We start from the raw sequence: 19,364 nt of genomic DNA on the forward strand, positions 1-19,364 counted from the left end.
AGGGCCCTCTGCACCCATGTACATATGGAATTTTAAAGCCCTCCCCCCGTCATTCTTTGCTTTGTGGGTCTCAGTTTGCTATCTGTGCAATGAGGACCTTGGATGACCTCATCTTCAAGAGCTCCCCTAGGTCCAAGTTACTATGGACTCAGTTCAAGCCCACTAAGTGGGTACTGAGTGCTCACTCTGGGCCGGGCCTGGGTGGGCCTTCGGGGTGCAGAGATGGGTAGTCGGGTCCCTGTCCTTTAGATGAACCTCCCAACAGCCAGCTCAGTGCAGCTAACTGTCCTCCTGCTGTGCCACACAGCTGGACAAGGGGGACTGCACCCCGCACAGTGTGGGCTGGGTCCTTCAGGGTCACAGGGCGATCTGAGATTTTGCTTGGGTTTCCTCTTTGTTTGCTGGACAAATTCCTGCTCCTATTTCAACATCCAACTCAAGAGGTACTTCTGGGGAAATTTTTGCCCCCCTCCCCCTTTTAAAATTTCCTTTTTAAAATTTAAATAACTCTGTATTGTTGAAAATATTACATATGTCCCCTTTCCCCCCCCATTGACCCCCTCCAGCCCGCCCACCACCCCAGGGCCTCACTGCCCCATATATGCATGGCCTCATCTGTGTGCATGGGCTTTGGTCCCCTTTGAAGCCCAGGTTCCCATGGTTCCTCCAGCATTTCTCTGTTGTAGCCTCTCCTCCTATAGCAGAAAAGGAAGAATGTAGCCCAGGTTAAGTAACTGGCTCCTCTCCCTACCAGTGGATGATCTCAGGTAAGTCCTTTAACCTTACTCAGCCTGTTTCCTTTTCCATACAGTGGGGTAATGATAGTGTGCACCTGCCCCTCTGGTCACGGAAGTGACAAATCAGATTTATATAAGCTCCTAGAACATGCCAGCAGGTCATGAGCATGACTTATTATTAATGTAGTAAAGGCACTTGTCTGTGGGTGTGTGTACACACAGCCAGGCTGTGAGCTCTGCAGGTCTGGCATCACAAGAACCTCACTGTTCTACCTGTAGCTACGCAGAGACTGCTGCCTAGTGCAGCGATGGCGAACCTCTGACACGCGAACTCATTTTTTTGGTTGATTTTTCTTTGTTAAATGGCATTTAAATATATAAACTAAATATCAAAAATATAAGTCTTTGTTTTACTATGGTTGCAAATATCAAAAAATTTCTATATGTGACACGGCACCAGAGTTAAGTTAGGGTTTTTCAAAATGCTGACACGCCGAGCTCAAAAGGTGCGCCATCACTGGCCTAATGGAAAGTACTGCGGGGTGGCCAGGAGCAGGTGTTCAAATCCATGTCCTGCCACTGACCAGCTGTGTGAGTGACCCTGGGTAGGTTCCATGACTTCTCTGGCTTTCACTCTCTTCATTTGTAAATGGAGATGCTTTCAGTGCCCTTGTTGTGTGATTATTGGGAGGATTAAACGAGGCCAAGCTGGTGAGTTAAATCCTTGCCCAGTGCAGTTGTAAGAGCTCAACCCTGAGTATCTATTAGGTTAACAGACTCTCATTAATAACTGACATCTGTATTCCACTTTCGCATTCTTATCTTATTTGTTCCTCACAACGTTTCGGGAGGGGCCTCTGTTATCATCTTCTGGTCCATCAAGATCTTACAGCTGCTTAGAGGCAGGTCCCCGCCCCCATTGGCCACCCCATGCCTGACATCTCATCTTGTGAAGGCAGATGCATGAGAGAATGATTCTCAAATAGGCCAAACAATCTTTCATAAAAGTTAGGTGGGGCTCAGGCTGGTGGCCCATTAGGAATACCAGCTAAATTGATTTCATAATGGCGGGTCCTGAAATGACACCTCCATCAAAAGCTGCACTTGGCTTTTTATACTCGTCAGGGTCTGTTATAAATCTGATTATATCTGAAATAGCAGATTTCAAGTTGAAGTCCCCTTTGTCCACACTGGAATTCAGATTTATTTCTAAGAGACCAGTGCAATTTTCTTATCTTTGTTACAAATTACTACAGTCTGGGTTAATCTCTCACAGCAATAAAGCTGTTTGCCTAGGAAGCTTCCTGCAGTGTCAGAGCTGATGAATGGCTCCCTCTGGCTATAATAATTCAGTCTAGAACACTGAAAAACAACAACAAACAAACCAAAACTGGGTTCTTCTGCAGGAAACTCACTCCACCAGTATGTTTGGCTGCTGAGATTGTCAGAGATCAGAGACTCTCACCTCGGTCAAGGAGTCAGAACCTTTGAATGGATGGGGTCTCAGGTGCTGCATGATGAATGGTGGGCCACACGGCCCCTCTACTTTGTAAAGAAGGCTGTCCTGTCTGGAGTTTTCTGAGGGTGGCTGTGGATCAAGTGAGTACAATAGAAGTCAGAACAGGGAGAGGGTACAGACAAGATAGTTCAGGAACAAGGGAGTGAGTGGGCCTGTCTCAGAATTGGAGAAAAATGGGCTGCAGGGCAAGGAGCAGAGGGCTGGTGTTTCATTCATTCAATAATTACTGTAGTTTAAAAAATCTAAAACACACCATTGATTATAACATGCACTATTGACTTAATAAGAACACTTTTTTTGGGGGGCCAGGGAATGAAACACAACCACTTTCATGGTGCACATTGATTTTAAGACCCAATGTTGACGGCATTCTAGGGAGGTTGAGATCTGAAGGAGACTAAGAGATGGTGTGTGTGTGTGTTTCTGAGCAGTTGAGGGTGTTTGGGAGAAAAAGCATTGAGGCAGAGAGAACAGCGTGCCCAAAGCTCTTGAGAGAAGAAGGCTTGCTCAAGAAACTGAAAGAAGGCCAGTGTGACTTTGGGTGAGGAGGGTGTGGGAATGTGAAGCGGGGGTCAGCTGGGCCATCTCATGAAGAACCTTGCAGGCTAGGTAGAGAGTTTAGATGTTGTCCTGTGGACAATGAAAAGATATTGAAGAGTTTTAAGTAGAGGGTCTATATATATTCTGTATTTAGGCTTCATGGGAGGCAAAGCAAGCATGTCAAACTTGTGGCCAGTGGGCTGCATGCTTTGCCAAGCGAGTTTGACATGCTTGGTTTAAAGTATTACACGAGTCTCCTTTTTCCCCCATTTTAAAATAAAATATTTTTATTGATTTCAGAGAGACAGAGATAGAAACATCAATGATGAGAGGGAATCACTGATTGGTTGCCTCCTGCATGCCCCCTATTGGAGATGAAGCCTGCAACACAGGCATGTGCCCTTGACTGGAATCGAACCTGGGACCCTTCAATCTGTAATCCGATGCTCTATCCACTGAGCCAAACCAGATAGGGCCCCATTTTTTTTAAAGGCCAAACTCTTAATTCTTTTTTTTTTTTGTTTATAATCATTTAATGAATGATTAAACACACCTTTATTGGGCTACAGGTGAATTTTATGGTGATGGAAGCTGATGAACCACCTGCCCAAACCACCATGATTGATTACTTGCCGTTTGCAGAAACCTGGGTACCAACCAGAAAGATTCGGTAAGGAACAGCATGATCACTCAGCCAAAGAGGTTCCTTGGGATCCTTACCTTCCTTCTCCTCCTCCCCTAAGGACCTTCTCCAGGGGTATGGATGCTCAGGAGGCAGAAGAGGCTGGGGGTGTCCCACCGCAACAGGGCACAGAGGAGTGCTGGGAACCCCACGCCCCAGATGCAGTCAGAAGACATGGGGGCACAGGCCCGGGGCAGGCCTGCTCAATAAATAAACACAATTCCCAGAAGCCACCATGGGGGTTAGCGGGCCCAGGGACACTGAGCTGGCGGGGCCACTCTCGGAGGCCCGGCCTCTTCACACTCACTCCATGTTGCACACCAGCAAAGGGTCCCAGGAGGAGCTTGTTGAAGATGCCGTGCACCCACACCAGGTAGGTAGTGAAGGGCTTGATGTTCTCGGCGAAGGTGTGGTTCTGCAGGGCCAGGATGTAAGGCACAGAGGTGTTCTCCCCCTGCTCCTGGAGCCACACCGCATACCTCACCTCCCGCACCTTCAGGTCCTTGAGGTTCCATGGGATCTGACAGGAGACAGTGAGGCGGCCTCGGAGGCGCCTCGCACCGACGCCTGGGTAGAGGCCGACTGTCTACTTCTGCTTCCGCGGCCCTGGCCGGCCCATCACCACGCACCGTATGGTTTGAATGAGGGATGGGATGTCCACCTTGGTCTCCTGGTAGATTCGGAACAGCTACTCGGTTCCGGCAACAGAGATGCCGTCGGACCTTCCGGCTCTGCAGGATACGGGCCTGCTCTGCCTGGTCTAGGTGGGCAATGCCCCCCTCATCCCAAGGCCGCTCAGGGTGCGTGACCATGTTCCCTGGCACCACATTCCGCCAGGCGACATAGTGGAGGTCCACACCAGGCACTGTGGCCAGCGTTTTATGGGGGGTGTAGTGGTCAGGATTGACGGCATATGGGAAGAGCTCAGCCACGGTGGCCCCACGGGGCAGGAAGAGGGCCGTGACCAGCGGGGCCCATGCATGCTGACCAGCATGGAGGCGTTGCTGACCAGCCCCAGGACATCTGCAAAGGCGTGGTCCTCCGGGGACACCCTCACCGTCTTCACCTGGAACTCCTGGGCCAGCAGCAGCTCTGCCTCGTTCAGGATGAGTCTGTTCTGGGTGCGACTGAAGACCAGAATGGACGACTAGCCTAGCTGGCCCCTGCGTGGCTCCCATTTAGCTTTTCCATCACGAACCCTGCAAACTGCTGGATCTTATGGCCTGAGACCAGGAATTTGGCTTTTGGGCCGTATTGGTACCAGGTGGTGATCTTGGAGGGGCCCACGAACACCTGGGAGAAGCACAGCAGCCGCCCGGGTCTTCAGCTGGGCCCGCAGGAGCCGCTGCTTGGGGCTGAGGAGCTTGCAGAGGTAGAAGGGCGCGCCCTCGCCCCAGCCCTCCATGCAGAAGCGCGGGCCTCGCGGGCCAGGCCGGGGAACTGGCGCAGGGTGTAGGCGAGGGGCAGCAGATCGCCGTGGAAGTGCGTGAGGTTGTCGGGGTTGAAGCGGTTGGCGACCAGGGCCGCGCCCGGCAGGAACACACACGGGCTTGGGGCAGGAAGCCAGGGCGGCGGCCGGCAGCTCCATGAGGTTGAAGTCCTGGGGGTGGTGGCTGTCCGCGGGGGACAGGTCGAGCAGGGCTGGCTGGAAGCGCCGCAGCCCAGGCTGCGCGGCAGGACGGAGGAGCTGCCGCGGAAGAAGATGAGCTCCTGGGCCTCCTTGGAGCAGCAGAGCCACTTGAAGCGGCAGACGCGGTGGGTGTGCGCGCGCCCTGTGCGCACCAAGTGCGCGCCGCCCTCCACCAGGCTCTGCAGAGACTTCGGTCATTGATCCTTGGAGCCCAGGCTGCCCGGGGCCTGTCGCCCGGGCCAGCTCCTCCTCCAGAGCAGCCGCAGACGCGTCCACTGACCGCTCCAGCACCGACACCAGCAGGCGCGGGCACCGCTGAAAGCTGCATCCTCACGCTGCCACCTCGGGGCCTAGTGAGATGATGGCCCCTGGTAAGTGCCACAGGCCTGGCGTTCTTTACCCATCCCCGTGGGCACCCCGAGCTGGCAATAGCCGGCGGCTGGGGCTCCGCGGGGCTGAAGACACTGCGGCCCAGGAGAGCTTTCTGAGGCCACAGCTTTGGCTGAACCTGGTGCCAGCTCCGAGCCAGGGACGTCCAGGCAGGGAGCGCAGGCCGCGCCACCTCCGGTCGCCGGTGCCCGCACGCCGGCCCCACTGGCAAGCCCAGCGCGGCAGTCCGTTCCAAAACTCTTAATTCTTAAAAACGACAAGATACTGTTACCCTGGACACACCCTCCCCCCAAAGCAAATGGAAATAACAAAGATGTAATCTTTTTAAAAAAACTAACCTATTAAGTGAGAAAAAAGATAACATCGATGTTGAAAATGTTGCAGTGAATAAGATATTTTCTTGTGCTCGTGGCATTAATGCTGAGTCAAAAAACTGGCCATTCCTTTTGACCCAGTTACTGCATTAATATCGAAAGGTTAGCCTAAGGAAAGAATCCCAAAGACCAGGGAAGGAAACAGTAAATACAAAGATGTTCGCTGCAGCATTACTTATGATAGAGACATGTTCATCAATAGATTAGCCAAGTAAATGATGTCACAGCCTCATGAAGTGTTAACAGTCATTAAAATGACAGTTATGGAGAGTATGTATGATACGAAAAAATGTCTTAGGGCGTAAAATAAGGCCCCGAAAATTGGCTACATAATTGTGAGAGCACCATGATTACAACGAGGTAAAGCTTGGAGCTTAGGCGCCAGGAAACACATCAAGAATGCTAATGGTGGTGGTGGCAGGGTAAATGAATTATGGCTTATTTTTGTTCCTTTTCTTTCTATTTTTCAATTCTTCTGTAACATAAGTTATATTATTTTTTATGACGAAAATGATGTATTTTTTTTAAAAGCTGATGAATAATTCCATAGCTGAGTCGTGTTAGCAGCCAAAGGTGACCTTGTCTAAGGAAGACATTCTCCAGCCTTGGATCGAATAGGCCGGGCTGACACTGCCCTGGGGGTGTGAGGGGGTGGACACCTGTGTGTGTCCCGTTACACTGGAAAACCGCCCACAAGGGACTGACCCCAGGGCCCTGAAGGTGCTGCACCCTGAGCGATGACCTAGCTTTCTGGGTAACGAAAGCACCCTGGACCACCCTTCCCTCCGGAGCACCCAGCTTCTGCAGTTGCTATGTCTCCTCACCGGTTCTGGACAAGAGCTGAGCATCAAGTTCAGAAGGTCAGGGAGGGAGAAAACCAGCCACAGCGTCTCCATGTTTAATTAAAAGAAAAAGCCAACAACAAAAACGGAAGCTGGGAGAAGACACTCAGGGTGATTGATGGCTTGGAACGTTTTTATGATCTGCTCAGTTAGTTGAAACTTGCTCTGTGGCGTTTGACCGCCTTCAAGGTGGCGGTTGTTTCTGACTTTTAGCCATTTTCAGGTCTTCCTCAGATCAGGGCTCTTAGGGAGGCTGAGAAAGCGAAGGAAGCGGCTTATAAAACTGCCTCAGAATTCCGGGGGGGGAGGGGGGGGGCGGTGGGTGGGCTGTGCTCCCTCCGAGGGAAGGTAAACGCAGAAGGTAAGAAGGCGGGCTTTGGACTTAAACACAGCCGGGTTTGAATCCTGTGTTAGCTACTTACTAATTGTTGCTAAATTATTTGGTCCCATTCCTGCAATTGGAGCGTCAGTTTCTTTTCCTGCAAAATGGATGATAAGGATGGTACCTGCCCCAGAGGGTTGTGGTGAAGTCAAATGAGTTGAGGTGTACCGAGCACGGAGTGTAGATCCGGCACATTCTTAGTGATCGATGAGTGCCATTATTATTATTACTGCCACTATTACTATTTAATGAACATCTCTGCCCCTGGTTCCCCTGCTGATATAGGTGGGTTTTTTTTTTTTTTTTTTTAAAAGAACTCTACTAAGGGAGAAAGAAACTTTACTGTGGTAGCAGACGCTACGAAATAGCCCAAAGACGTCTTACGCCCTTGAAGTTTTGTGCCTCACACTCTGTCCCTGCAGAATTCTCTTTTGCAAACGTTGCTAGCTACTCAGGATTTTGGTCTGGTTTCCTCTTTTTTATTATTATTATTTTTTTTATTGCTTAAAGTATTACAAAGGGTATTACATATGTGTCTCCCCCCCCCCCCCCCCCCGCCCTTGACTATCCCCTGGCCTCCCCCACCCCCCAGCGTCCCATGTCCATTGGTTATGCATATATGCATGGTTTCCTCTTGATACCCTCCTGGCCTGCCTCCATATTGAAGGCAGTTTCTTGTTTCCCACCAGGAGCCGTTGATCTCCTGGGCGTTGCCTCCTTCCTGCCAAGGACTCAAGACCACAGCTTCCCATGCACAAGGTACTGTGCTAAGTGCGATGCACACAATTTCCAATTTAGTGCTCTCAGCCTCTGGGGTGGCACTATTATTATCACCCATTTTAAAGTCAAGGAAATGGAGGCGCAGAAAAGATCAACCAGAGCAAGGGGTCTAATCTCGGTCCATCTGATCACCAGCCGCTGCTCTTACCCCCGGCAGCTATAGACGGTGACAGGAGGTTGTGGTGGGGATTGTGAATGAATGTGAGAAGCACACAGTAACCTCGTATGTGCTGGGCAAATACAACGGTGTAATAGCATATAACAGCACAGACAGGGGAAAGTACAGCACTGTGCTTATAGGCTTGTGTTCGAATTCAGCTCCGTCACTTATTGACCTCTTATCACATAAATGACCTTGGACATATCAATAAATGTTTCCAGGCCTCAGTTTCTTTCTCTCTGAAACAGGAAAAACGGTACAAGGTTGTGGTGACAAGTATGGTAGTATGGGTGAAGTTCTTAACGTCTGGCACATAACCAACAATACATAAATAAACCTCTAGAATGTGAACTCCATGATGAGAGAGGGAACTGGTTTGTTCACTGCTGGGTGCCTAGTGCCGAGACCAGCACCTGGCCCACATGGTGTGCTCCTCGAATCTCGCTGCTTGAACGAGTGGTGGTGGCCCTAGATGCCGTAGCCATATGTCTCTAGGGCAGTGATGGCGAACCTATGACATGCGTGTCAGAGGTGACACGTGAACTCATTTCTTTGATTTTGTTAAATGGCATTTAAATATATAAAATAAATATCAAAAATATAAGTCTTTGTTTTACTATCGTTGCAAATATCAAAAAATTTCTATATGTGACACAGCACCAGAGTTAAGTTAGGGTTTTTCAAAATGCTGACACGCCGAGCTCAAAAGGTTCGCCATCACTGGCCTAGGGTGGCCATTCTCTTTGCAGGGACACCCAACTGGGATGGATCCCTATGAACAGCCAGGGCTGGCTCTGTCACTTTGACAAACAATTTGGTGGATGGATCTGGGCAGCTCATAGACACGATGGCCTGAGTGGCCTCATGCAGGGGCAGGACTTAGGGGACAGTCACAGTGACACCCCAAGGACGGCTTCTACCTGAGAGTTCATCATTTCCTTGCGAGCCGAGTCTATCCAGGAAGTTCTTGCTGTCCTAGTTGGAGTTGCTGGTCAAAATTTATTGTCTGGAGTCAAAGGGAAGACCCTTATCACATTAGGATTACATAGGGCTGTCGAGACCACCGGGGCTTGGGCCTCTACCCCACCCCTCCCTAATAGGAGGCCACGAGTAGTTAGAATTCAATTAAGCCCCGGTGAAGGGAGTTTTCGAGGCAGAGCTGGGGCAGGCCCATGTCTGGGCTGAACAGAACAACCGATTTAAGCTAAATCAACGCCTACTTAAGTGAGCCGTAATAAGCATTCTGGGGGCCAAGCCAGCCTGGGGGCGTCATTTATCACCGGATAATAGAAAACCCTAATGAATAATAACTTGGGCCCAGCAGCCGGAGCGCGCATACATTATGGGGTTCGAGCTGCCGCTGTCCACTCAGCCAGGAGGATGGGGTCTGAGGCCTGGGTGGCGGGGTTTGCATATTGAATTCTGCTGCTTTGCAGGAAGGCCTTTGTTGCACAGGAAAGCCATTAATCTCACGCCCGCTTTGCCAGTCTTGCAGTTGGCGTGGGGAACACATGGTCTGTTTGCTTGTATTGCACGGAGAGGGAGCAAGATGCCCCTGAGGAGAAAACCTGTTCTGGAGAGATGCTGGCTTTGGCTTCTGCCTTGGCCGGTGTATGAGAATGCAGACCCCAAACCAGCTCCCTTCTGAGGCTGAATCAGAGTCCGGTTTCAAGCAACACAGTCTGAGCACCAGGGGGCACACAGTTCTGTGTTGGGCATGGTGGGGGGAAGCACGGGGACGGGCCTGTGAATTTCCTGCCCCAGCACTATGGCATTTGATAACCACTAACTGCTTTTGAGTAAGATGTGATATTTGTGCCCCATTTCACAGACAAGAAAACTGAGAGTCAGAGGGGTTAAATGGCTTGCACACGCAGCTAGGAACTGAGGGTCCTGGAATTTGAATCCAGGCCCTCTGATAGGAATTCTGAATCCTTTATCCTTACCACTTCCCCTCCCAGGAAAATAAGGCTCTATCTAATGCCTCTTCCTCTGTTCCTCCAGCATTCGTTACTGCCCCTCCCCCATCGAGTCCCTGCTGACCACGCCCCCCTTTGGGAAATTCTTGAGCCCTCCACAACATGCCTCTGCCAGTTCACCTCGCCTTTCTCCGTGGGATGATTACTGGCTCCCTGCTGTTGTGAGAATAATGCATCAATGCGGGCTAAGCCAAGATTCTGGTCCCATTGGCCTGGGATGAGAGCGGCCCCTAGAATAATTACAAAACAAAGTCTTCCTGACTCGGACCCCATCACAGGTTTGTTCCCAGTCCTTCCCCTAGTGTTGTTTGAGGGTTTATGGGGTACCTCATGTTGCTGGGCCTTTCTGCTGCCCCCAGAGCCTCGGTGATTTCCTACTCTCCCGTCCACAGCCCCCTGAGTGGCTTCCAGTTCACTGTTGAGCTCTTCTGCCTCCAACGCTGGCTTCTTGGCTCTGGGTCTTTGGATATTGTTCTCGGTGTCATTGACTGGGCTGACTTCTTTTTTGTTCTGTCAAATGTGTGTGTGGAGAGTGGCGGTTGCCTTCCTGCACATGCACTAATTCATTCAGCAAGCAGCGCTGTGCACCTTCTGGTGGCTGAGCATTCAAAGACTTAGACCATGTCTTTCTACACCAGACAGATGCCTTCTACTGGGGCTGCCCCTTCTCACTCATCTTCATATTTGATATTTAGACCTGCATTTGTTTTTATCCCTGAAGAATCAGCTGCTGCTGTTTTTTCTTTCTTTTTTAAAAAAGTATATTTAATTCATTTTTTACAGAGAGGAAGGGAGAGGGATAGAGAGTTAGAAACATCCATGAGAGAGAAACATCCATCAGCTGCCTCCTGCACACCCCCTACTGGGGATGTGCCCGCAACCAAGGTACATGCCCTTGACCAGAATCGAACCTGGGACTCTTCAGTCCACAGGCCGACGCTCTAGCCACTGACCCAAACTGGCCAGGGCTTTCTTTCTTCCTTTCTTTCTTTCTTTTTTTCTATCTTGACTGGCTCTTGACCGTAAAGTCAGCTCCTCAGGACCCACAGTGAGCTCCTGGAAGCCTGGAGCGGTGTGTGAGTACTGTGAGCTGCACTGGGCTCAGATTCCCCCCTCCTAATCTCAGCCTCTGTGCGGGCCTACATTTTCATTGGCATCTTGGACTTCACAATCCACTTCAGGAGCATACTTCAGCAGGCTCGTCATAAACCACTTTAGATAAATAAAAAAAAATTGAATTCACTTTCATCAACCATAAATTGATAAAACCAAACAATGCCATAAGAGAAGTGTTCTAGCTCTTATTTGAATTGTAATAGCTTAGTTTTGACCTACATTCTTCTACTTTACTCATATTTCAGACTCATAATCCTTTGACTCCTTAATGCCTTACTCCTAGAACAAAGCTTCTTTATGATGAAGTCAGCCATGTGATGGTGGGCTACTCAGCTTTTCCTTCAAAAGAACTGCCTGGCCAGTGTGGCTCAGTGGTTGAATGTCAACCTATGAACCAAGAGATCATAGTTCAATTCCTGGTCAGGACACATGCCCGGATTGCGGGTCTGACCCCCTAATGTGGGTGTGCAGGAGGCAGCTGATCAATGAGTCTCTCTCATCACTGATATTTCTATCTCTCTCTCTCTCCCTCTCCCTTCCTCTCTGAATGAATATCTATCTATCTATCTATCTATCTATCTATCTATCTATCTATCTATCTATCTATATAACCACTGTGAGCAGAGTTGGCTGATGTGCTCAGCTGTAGCTGTGGATCCCCTGTGATGCTTCTATTACAGCAATCGTTTCTACTGCTATCTTTTCAAGGCCACCGATCCTTTCTTTTGCAGTGTCACACCTCCTGGCAATCCTATCCAGTATATTTTTCATTTTATACATTGTATTTTTTAATCTCTAGAATTTGCATGCGCTTCTGTGTCTTCTATTTTTTCTATTTTGTATCTTCTACTTTTTCTTCTTATTGTGGTCATGTTTTCTTTACCGTCTTGAAAAAGATGGGGTATATTTATAATAGCTGTTTTATTGTCTTTGTCAGCTAGTCCCACCATCTCTGGGTCTGTTTCTACTGATTGATTTTTCTTCTTGTTATGGAGAATAAAAGGTTCCTATTTCTTTGCATGCCTGGTAGTTTTTTGGATTTTTTTAGATAGTGGATATTATTAATTATACATTGTTGCTTGTAGGGTTTAATTGTTTTTATTTAAATAGTGTTGGATTTTTTTATGGCAGGTGGAAAGCAGTTTTTGGCCGAGGCATAATTTTGCACCAATTCTAAGGCAAAGCCCCATGTGTTGCAAGGTCTACTCCCAGTCCTGTGTGTGCTCTTGGGATTGTTCTGCTTTTTTTTCTGATGGTTCTCCTCCATCTTTGGATAGGCTTTGCGTATGTATATGCAGATCAGTCCTCAGCCACAGACTTGAGGGGGCAACTCTGCAGCTCTCTGAAATTCGCCGTGTAGGTCCCTCTTTACTTAACACATCGATTTGCTGTTTGACCCCTCCCCTATGATGTCTACAGGCCTCTCATGCTCAGCAGGTCCACAGTAACACTCTTGTTTTATTCCTCTCTCCTCCCAATGTGTTCCCCTCACACTCTTTTTTTTTTTTTTTTAAATCTTAGTAACACAGTGCATGCAGTCACTCATCATCCGCCTTGAGGCTCACAGCAAACACTAGAGTTATCTTCACTTACATTTTTCTTCTCTCACATCTAATCCATTAGTAAGTCCTGCAGACTCTGCTTCAAAAGTGTATTCCAGAGCACCCACCTTCTGCTGTGGGTTCTACCATCATTTCAGTTTCCGCCACGGTCATTTCTTGCCTGGACCATTGCAGTAGTCTCCTACCTGACCTCCCAGCTTCCGGTCTTGCCTGTTCCCACATTAGCCTATTTTCCCCACAGCAGCCAGTGACCTCTTCGAAATTTCCATCACATCCCTGTTTCAAACTGCCCAAAGACTTCCTATCACATTTAAAACAAAATTCAAATATCTTACCATAACTATCAGGCCAAACATGATCCCCCGCCTACCATTCTCTGACCTAATCTCCTAGTATTTCCCCCTCTATTTACCTAACACAGTGAGACCCAACTTCTTTCTGAATCCCAAACACAATTCAGAATTTTTCCTGCTCAGGGCCTTTGCACATGCTGCCCTCCCTGCTTGTCTACCTAATCTTTGAAGCTTAGCTGCTCTTTCTTGTCACTCTAGTTCTCACTCTGAATATTGTCTCGTCAGAGAGGTCTCCTCTGACTAATATAAAGGAACTTCTCACCCCTGTTGCTTTCTTATCTCATTGCTCCCTTTCATTTTTATCACCCCTGTCACTGATGGAAAAAATGGCCACAAATTTTTTAATCTCTCATCGACACCTCTTTGCAATGTGACTTTGCAACACTTTCCATCAAGAACTGGAATCTGTTTCCTCCGCCCTTGAATCTGGGCTGGACTTAAGATTTACTTGGGCTGATAGAATGCTTTGGAAGGAAAGGAGTGCCAGCTCTGAGCCTTGCAGTCTTTCACTCCTGCTCCCAAGATCAACTGCCAGTGAAGCAGGCTGAGCTAGGATGGTGGAGGGTGAGAGAACACGTGGAGAAAATCTGAGGCGCTCCAGCCAGTCGCCAACCTTCCCTGGAAACAGAGCCACCTAAAGGCCGACCGAGAGCCAATCTCAGGTGCATGAAGGAGCCCAGACAAGACGGGTAGGACTGCGCGCTGACCTGTAATGTTACGAACAAGAACACGTGGTCATTCACAAAATTATTAAATATTAGTATGGTTGATTATGCAGCAAAAACTGTCCAATTATATCACTATTTGAAGTTATTTATAGGCTCACTTCTTCATTGCGTCTCCCCCACTAAAGTATAATTTCCTCGAGGGCAGGGAGTTTTGCTTATCATTGCATTGGAGTGGTATAGGCTTGGATCAAAATGACAATTTGGTCTTTTAAGAAAGACCTAAATATTGGCATTTTATTTAAAAAGTGAGGCATGGCTACCAGAGTCTCCTATACTTTGTCCCAAGTTTTTCCTGGAGGAAGGCCAGGGCAAAGGACTGAGAGAGTTGAGTTCTTCTGGGAGAATGATGATCAAAATGAGCTAAAACAAACCACCCTCGGGGTGGAGGAAGCAGGCAGCACAAGGGGTCTGGCTCTTACCTGGGAGGGGCGCAGAGAGAAGGGAGCCCTGGGAAAGGCAGGTGGGGCGATCTGGGGACCTCATTCTTTCCTTGTCCCTCCGTCACACCCCAGTCCTGCTGCCATGCCCTCCTCCTGTTTGCCTTAATGTCCTCTCACCCACCAGGGCCCTCAGGAAAACAGCAGAACCCAGACCGACTCTGAGAGGAGTATCAATGACTAATAACACACAAACCAAACAACACAATGTGACCAACACACCAATGGCCCAGGCCATGGGATTTTAGCAAGAGCAGAGAGAAATGCAGACAGATGGATCTCCGAAGGAGTACATCTTTGGCCAACTAGAAATTTTGGTGTGATATACAATTTCCTGGGTATCTCTCCAAAGGTAATAATTCAGTCTTCAAACTTTAAAAAGACTGAAATAATGGTATTACCCCACAAAGCATGACTATTTGATACTTTAAGTTGGCACGCTATTCTGGAATGCCCGAACACCTACAGCTGACCTGCAATCACAAGTCACCAGCGCCTAGAAGAGTGCCTGGCAGGTTCTCAATCGAGGAATGAATAGACAGATGAACAAACGCTTGTGGGATTTGGCTGTGGGAAGGGGCGGGGGGAGGTCCAGTCCAGGGGAGCACACACAAACACCCCTCCACACACACAGGCCGTCTCCCCAGACAACAGCTGCCCTCCCAGGCGAGCGCCAGCTCTGACAGGAGAGCAGGAGGGACACGGAGGGTGCTCCAGTGGGGTGTGCGTCCAAGGCCAAGGCTGCACGTCTAGCGGAGGTGGTGATGCAAACCCGCTGTGCCCTCCTGGTCAGGCAGGACCGAGGCTTGTGGCAGCGGCTCCCGTGATACCAGCAGGGGTGGAATTGGAGGAAAACACTAGTAAGCAGCAACAGTAATGACCTCCTCTTTGGTGCTCACTGTACACCAGGCACTGTGCTATGCCCTTTTTTTTGGTACTTTATTTTCATCTTTATAGCAGTCCATTTTGTGGATGAGGAAACTGAGGCTGAGAGATGATAAGTCACTTGCCTTATTAGGAGGTGGCAGAGGTCAGGATTCGAACCCAGGACTTCCGGTGCCACTCCCTGAGGGCTGTGCTGGGTGAGGGCTTCCCTTGTTCACCCCTCCCTTCTTCTATCACCCGTGGGGGCCAGACCCCTGCTCTGAGCCCTTAGGTCTTCTGGGCCTGCCTCTGACTATTGTTCATTGGGCTTTATGTGGAGGTTGTTTGTTACGCAGTCTGAAGGCCATTCCTGGTAAGAAGCAGATTTCTCTTTCTGGGGTTGCAGTTTCATTGTGGAGTAAAGGACGATGATACAGGAAGGGACGGTCTACCATGTCCCAGGTTGGCTTTCCCTCCCTCTGCCACCTCTGGATGAGCCTCAGGACTCCTGGATGCGACTAACACTAATATCTCAACAATTTGTGTGAGAGCCTCTCACCCCAGACACAGCTCCATGGTCTCTTGCAGTGAAGTGGCAGAATGCAGAACATGTTGCTTTGGTTTTGTTTCACCAGCCTTGCAAACTAATAGTGTCTCTCCAACCGCCTTGCACCTGCCTGAATTCTGCCCCAATCCTGGGAGTCTCATTGCTTATTCCTAATTCTCCACCCTTACTCTGCATCCCATTCTGGGCCAGACTTTCCTATGCAGGAGGAGGGGAGGATGTGTGGGAAAGGCTGTTGCCCCAATTAACTGTGAAGAGAATGGGCATTGGCCTAGGCCTCAGCCAGGGAACAGGGCTGAGCAAGTCAAGGGCAAAGAGGACCCCAAAGAGTCCAGGAGAATATGCAAAGCGCTGCATTAAAGAGGCAAGGACTCAGCTTTCCAAGTCCTTTGCTCTGAAGTTCAAGCAGAAAATGTGCGAATTGATATGCTAAATGGATGCAAAGAAAGAAATTCTTCTAGCTGGTCCCCGGGACTGAGAATTTCCCCCTGAATGAAGGAAAGAAAGGTGATGTGTGCTCTAAAGCAATTTTAATGGACATTTCTCAGAGGAAGAGGCTGTTTGACCTTGAGATCACTAGGTTGGGAGAAAGAAACTGGAGCCAAAGCTGGGTGGGGACTTGTCTGAAATCAAACACAGTTTTGGGGGCACAGGAGGGACTGGGAGCCAGGTGTGCTAGGTCCTGATTAGGCTCTTCCTGTGCTGAGCAGGTTTTCAGGACCAGCCTGGTCTAAGACCAGGGCAGGGTCACCACCCCACATGGTTCAATTGTCACCCATCTTCTTGCTGGAAAATGCTTGTCTTTAAGGCATTCTCATGGCATGGTCCTGCTTCCCCCAGTCCAAAGGGTCACCGAGGTAGTTTGTGCTGTTGATGACAGGGCTATGCACTGTTGTCCCCGAAGCCAATTACCCCGAACATTGCTGCTGCCTGCACTGCTGGTGCCTGGGCTGCTGCAGCCCTGATGCTGCCAATCAAATGCGGAGGCTTGCTGAGTGGCTCTCTCTGGCCCACCTTGCATGGTCTGGGCAGCCCACTCTCCTCCAGTTTTTCCATTTGATAGTTTGGGGCCAAGGAAATCCTGGTGCATAGCAGAGAGAAAGGAGTTTTCTTCTATCTGCAAATGCAGGAATGTTTCTTTTTCCTGGAGAATATGGACCCCCTTCTATGCAAGATCCATTCCCATCCTTGGGGAGTAGTATTTCTCCCATGGTCTTGGTAAGATAATCACCAAATAGTCCAATATTGATATCTTTCTAAAGGTAGAGCTCTCACTAAGTTTTATCCATGGTTACTTTATTATTCTCATGTAATGAATGGGGAACTGAGGCCCAGAGAGTGCAAATGGCTTGCCTAAGCTCATACTGCTGGTTATTGTTGGAGCGGAGGTGTTATGGGATAAATGTTTGTGTCCTCCCAGAACTCATAGGTGGAAACCTTAACCTCCTCATATGATAATATTAAGAGGTGGGGGCCTTTGGGAGGTGATTAAGTTCAGATGAGGTCATGAGGGTGATGCCCTCATGATGGGATTAGTGCCCTTTAGAAAGAAAAAGAGACCATGATCTCATCTTCTTCATGAGCACATGGTGCAGAAAGGCTACATGGTGGGAAGGTAGCAGTCTATAAGCCAGATGGTGGGTTCTCACCAGACACCATATCTACTGGTACTTTGATCTTGGACTTTCTAGATTCCAGAACTTGAGAAACAAATGTTTGCTGGCATGGCAGCCTGAACTGACTACAATAGGAGTTGAGAAGCTTGGCCTTCTGACTCTTAGCCCAACTTTCCTTCACCACAGTCTTTTGGGGAAGGTGGTAGGTGCAGGGTCACTATCGTCATTCAAGGTTTTGTTTACCTGACTCCTCCCAGGATGGTGAGTTTCATTCTGTCCTTCCACTGGGGATGGTGGAGTGGGCGTTGCTGAGATCCATCAGCTACAGTGATGACACAAAGTTGGAAAAATGTTTTTCTCTAAGAACACTTGTGACAAGAGAGCAGGAACAGACATCTTGCTGTCCAACAACCAAGGTAATTAATATTCCATTAACAAGGCCATTACAACTCCTGAATAGAAATATGCTTCGTCTTAAGGTGGGAAGCCCACTTCTAAGTGAGGTGTAACAGCTGAATAAGCATACCTGCTGATTTATGTCCATAAAACTTAATTTATTAGCAATGTCTTAATTGTGATGGTGCGTAGAGTCCCCGAGCCATTAGCAAAATCCTCTAAAAGCCACTGACGAGAATAATATGCCTAATAAATGGGGTGAGCAGCACTTTTTCTGCCTCTGAGGCTATAGACTTGCTAATAAGGCTGGGCTGCTCTTTTAATGGAGTGGCCAAGTGGGCGGGAGGGAGCCTGGAGACTGGGATGGAAGGTGGCCTCTTCCTGTGTCATACTGCTGTGTTGTGAAGGGTGGGTGACATTTGGACAAGGGAAGACTCCAGGGGAGGGGGAGGAAGCAGGAGAGGGTTCACGCAGTGGTGGCACACAGGTGAATCCAGAGGTGTGCAGCGCCAATGAGTTGTTCAGTTTGGCTGGAGACCAACTCCCGCCCCCCTTCCTCCTCCCATCTTTCCTCCTAGCACTGCCAAGGACTTGGCCCTGTATGGAGCACACGCAGCACCTTAGTACTGGTGTCTCTATGAATGCCAAGTGGTGGACCCTGATCCCCTCTCACATGGATTCAGACGTGGCCCCACTAGAATGCCTGAACGCAGAAGAAGGAAAGCCTGGGTAGAGCCAACAACCCACAGGATTTGAAGGGCACGTATTTCACACACTGCAATATCCATCTAGATGACTTTAGGCTGCAAAACAGAGTGTTCTACCTCCTCTGGGAAGTCTAATGGTCAAAGAGGACTCACGTGCCTTCTTCTCCCTGCTTCCTCCCCACGTGGGAAGGGAAGGTATCAGAATCCTTGTAATCCCGGAAAGTAATTGCTATGGCTGCTGCCAAGGTTAGGCACCCAGAAATTCAACATTTCTTCCATGGGCACCATTTTAAGAGAAGAACAAATGGAAAAAATGGGTAGAATATATCTACTCTCATGCTGCCCTGGTGGCCAGCGTTGTCTCCCAGCTCCTGGCTTGCAGCTATGAGCCACTGCTCCCTTCGTGCCGCTGTCCGTACAGAGGGCTCGAGGCTTCCATGCTCCTGGCATGAAATGCACTAGAGTCCTGCTGGCTCTGCCCGAGTTGTTCTAGCCAGCACAACTGTTCTTAAACTACTTTGAACTGGAATTCTGTTACTTAAAACCAGTGGTTCTCAACCTTCCTAATGCCGCCACCCTTTAATACAGCTCCTCATGTTGTGGTGACCCCCAGTTTCATTGTTACAAATTGAACATAATTAAAGCATAGCGATTAATCACAAAAACAATATGTAATTATATATGTGTTTTCCGATGGTCTTAGGCGACCCCTGTGAAAGAGTCGTTCGACCCCCAAAGGGGTCGTGACCCACAGGTTGAGAACCGCTGCTTAAAACCAAAAGAATCTTGGTTAGTGTAGTCTGCCAGGTTTCGCCCAATACTTTTCTTACTAAACAATGTGGGGGGGAAAGTGAGAAAAAAACTAGCAATATAAGGAATAGACACTACCCTTGAGAAGCTGTCAAAATCTTGCTCCAATGTCCCCCCCCCAAAAAAAACCCCAGTTTTATTGGGGTGTAAATACAATAAAATTTCCATGCTTTAAGCATACAGGTTGATGACTTT

General features: G+C 48.8%; 1 pseudogene; it reads right to left on the reverse strand.

Annotated features, from left to right (window-relative positions):
* Positions 1-3,563: 3,563 nt before the first annotated feature.
* On the reverse strand, positions 3,564-7,291 carry LOC132229783 (protein O-linked-mannose beta-1,4-N-acetylglucosaminyltransferase 2-like; annotated as a pseudogene).
* Between the last annotated feature and the right edge of the window lie 12,073 nt (positions 7,292-19,364).

The sequence above is a fragment of the Myotis daubentonii genome, chromosome 3 (genome assembly GCF_963259705.1).
Source record: "Myotis daubentonii chromosome 3, mMyoDau2.1, whole genome shotgun sequence".
In the NCBI taxonomy this organism is placed as follows: domain Eukaryota; kingdom Metazoa; phylum Chordata; class Mammalia; order Chiroptera; family Vespertilionidae; genus Myotis; species Myotis daubentonii.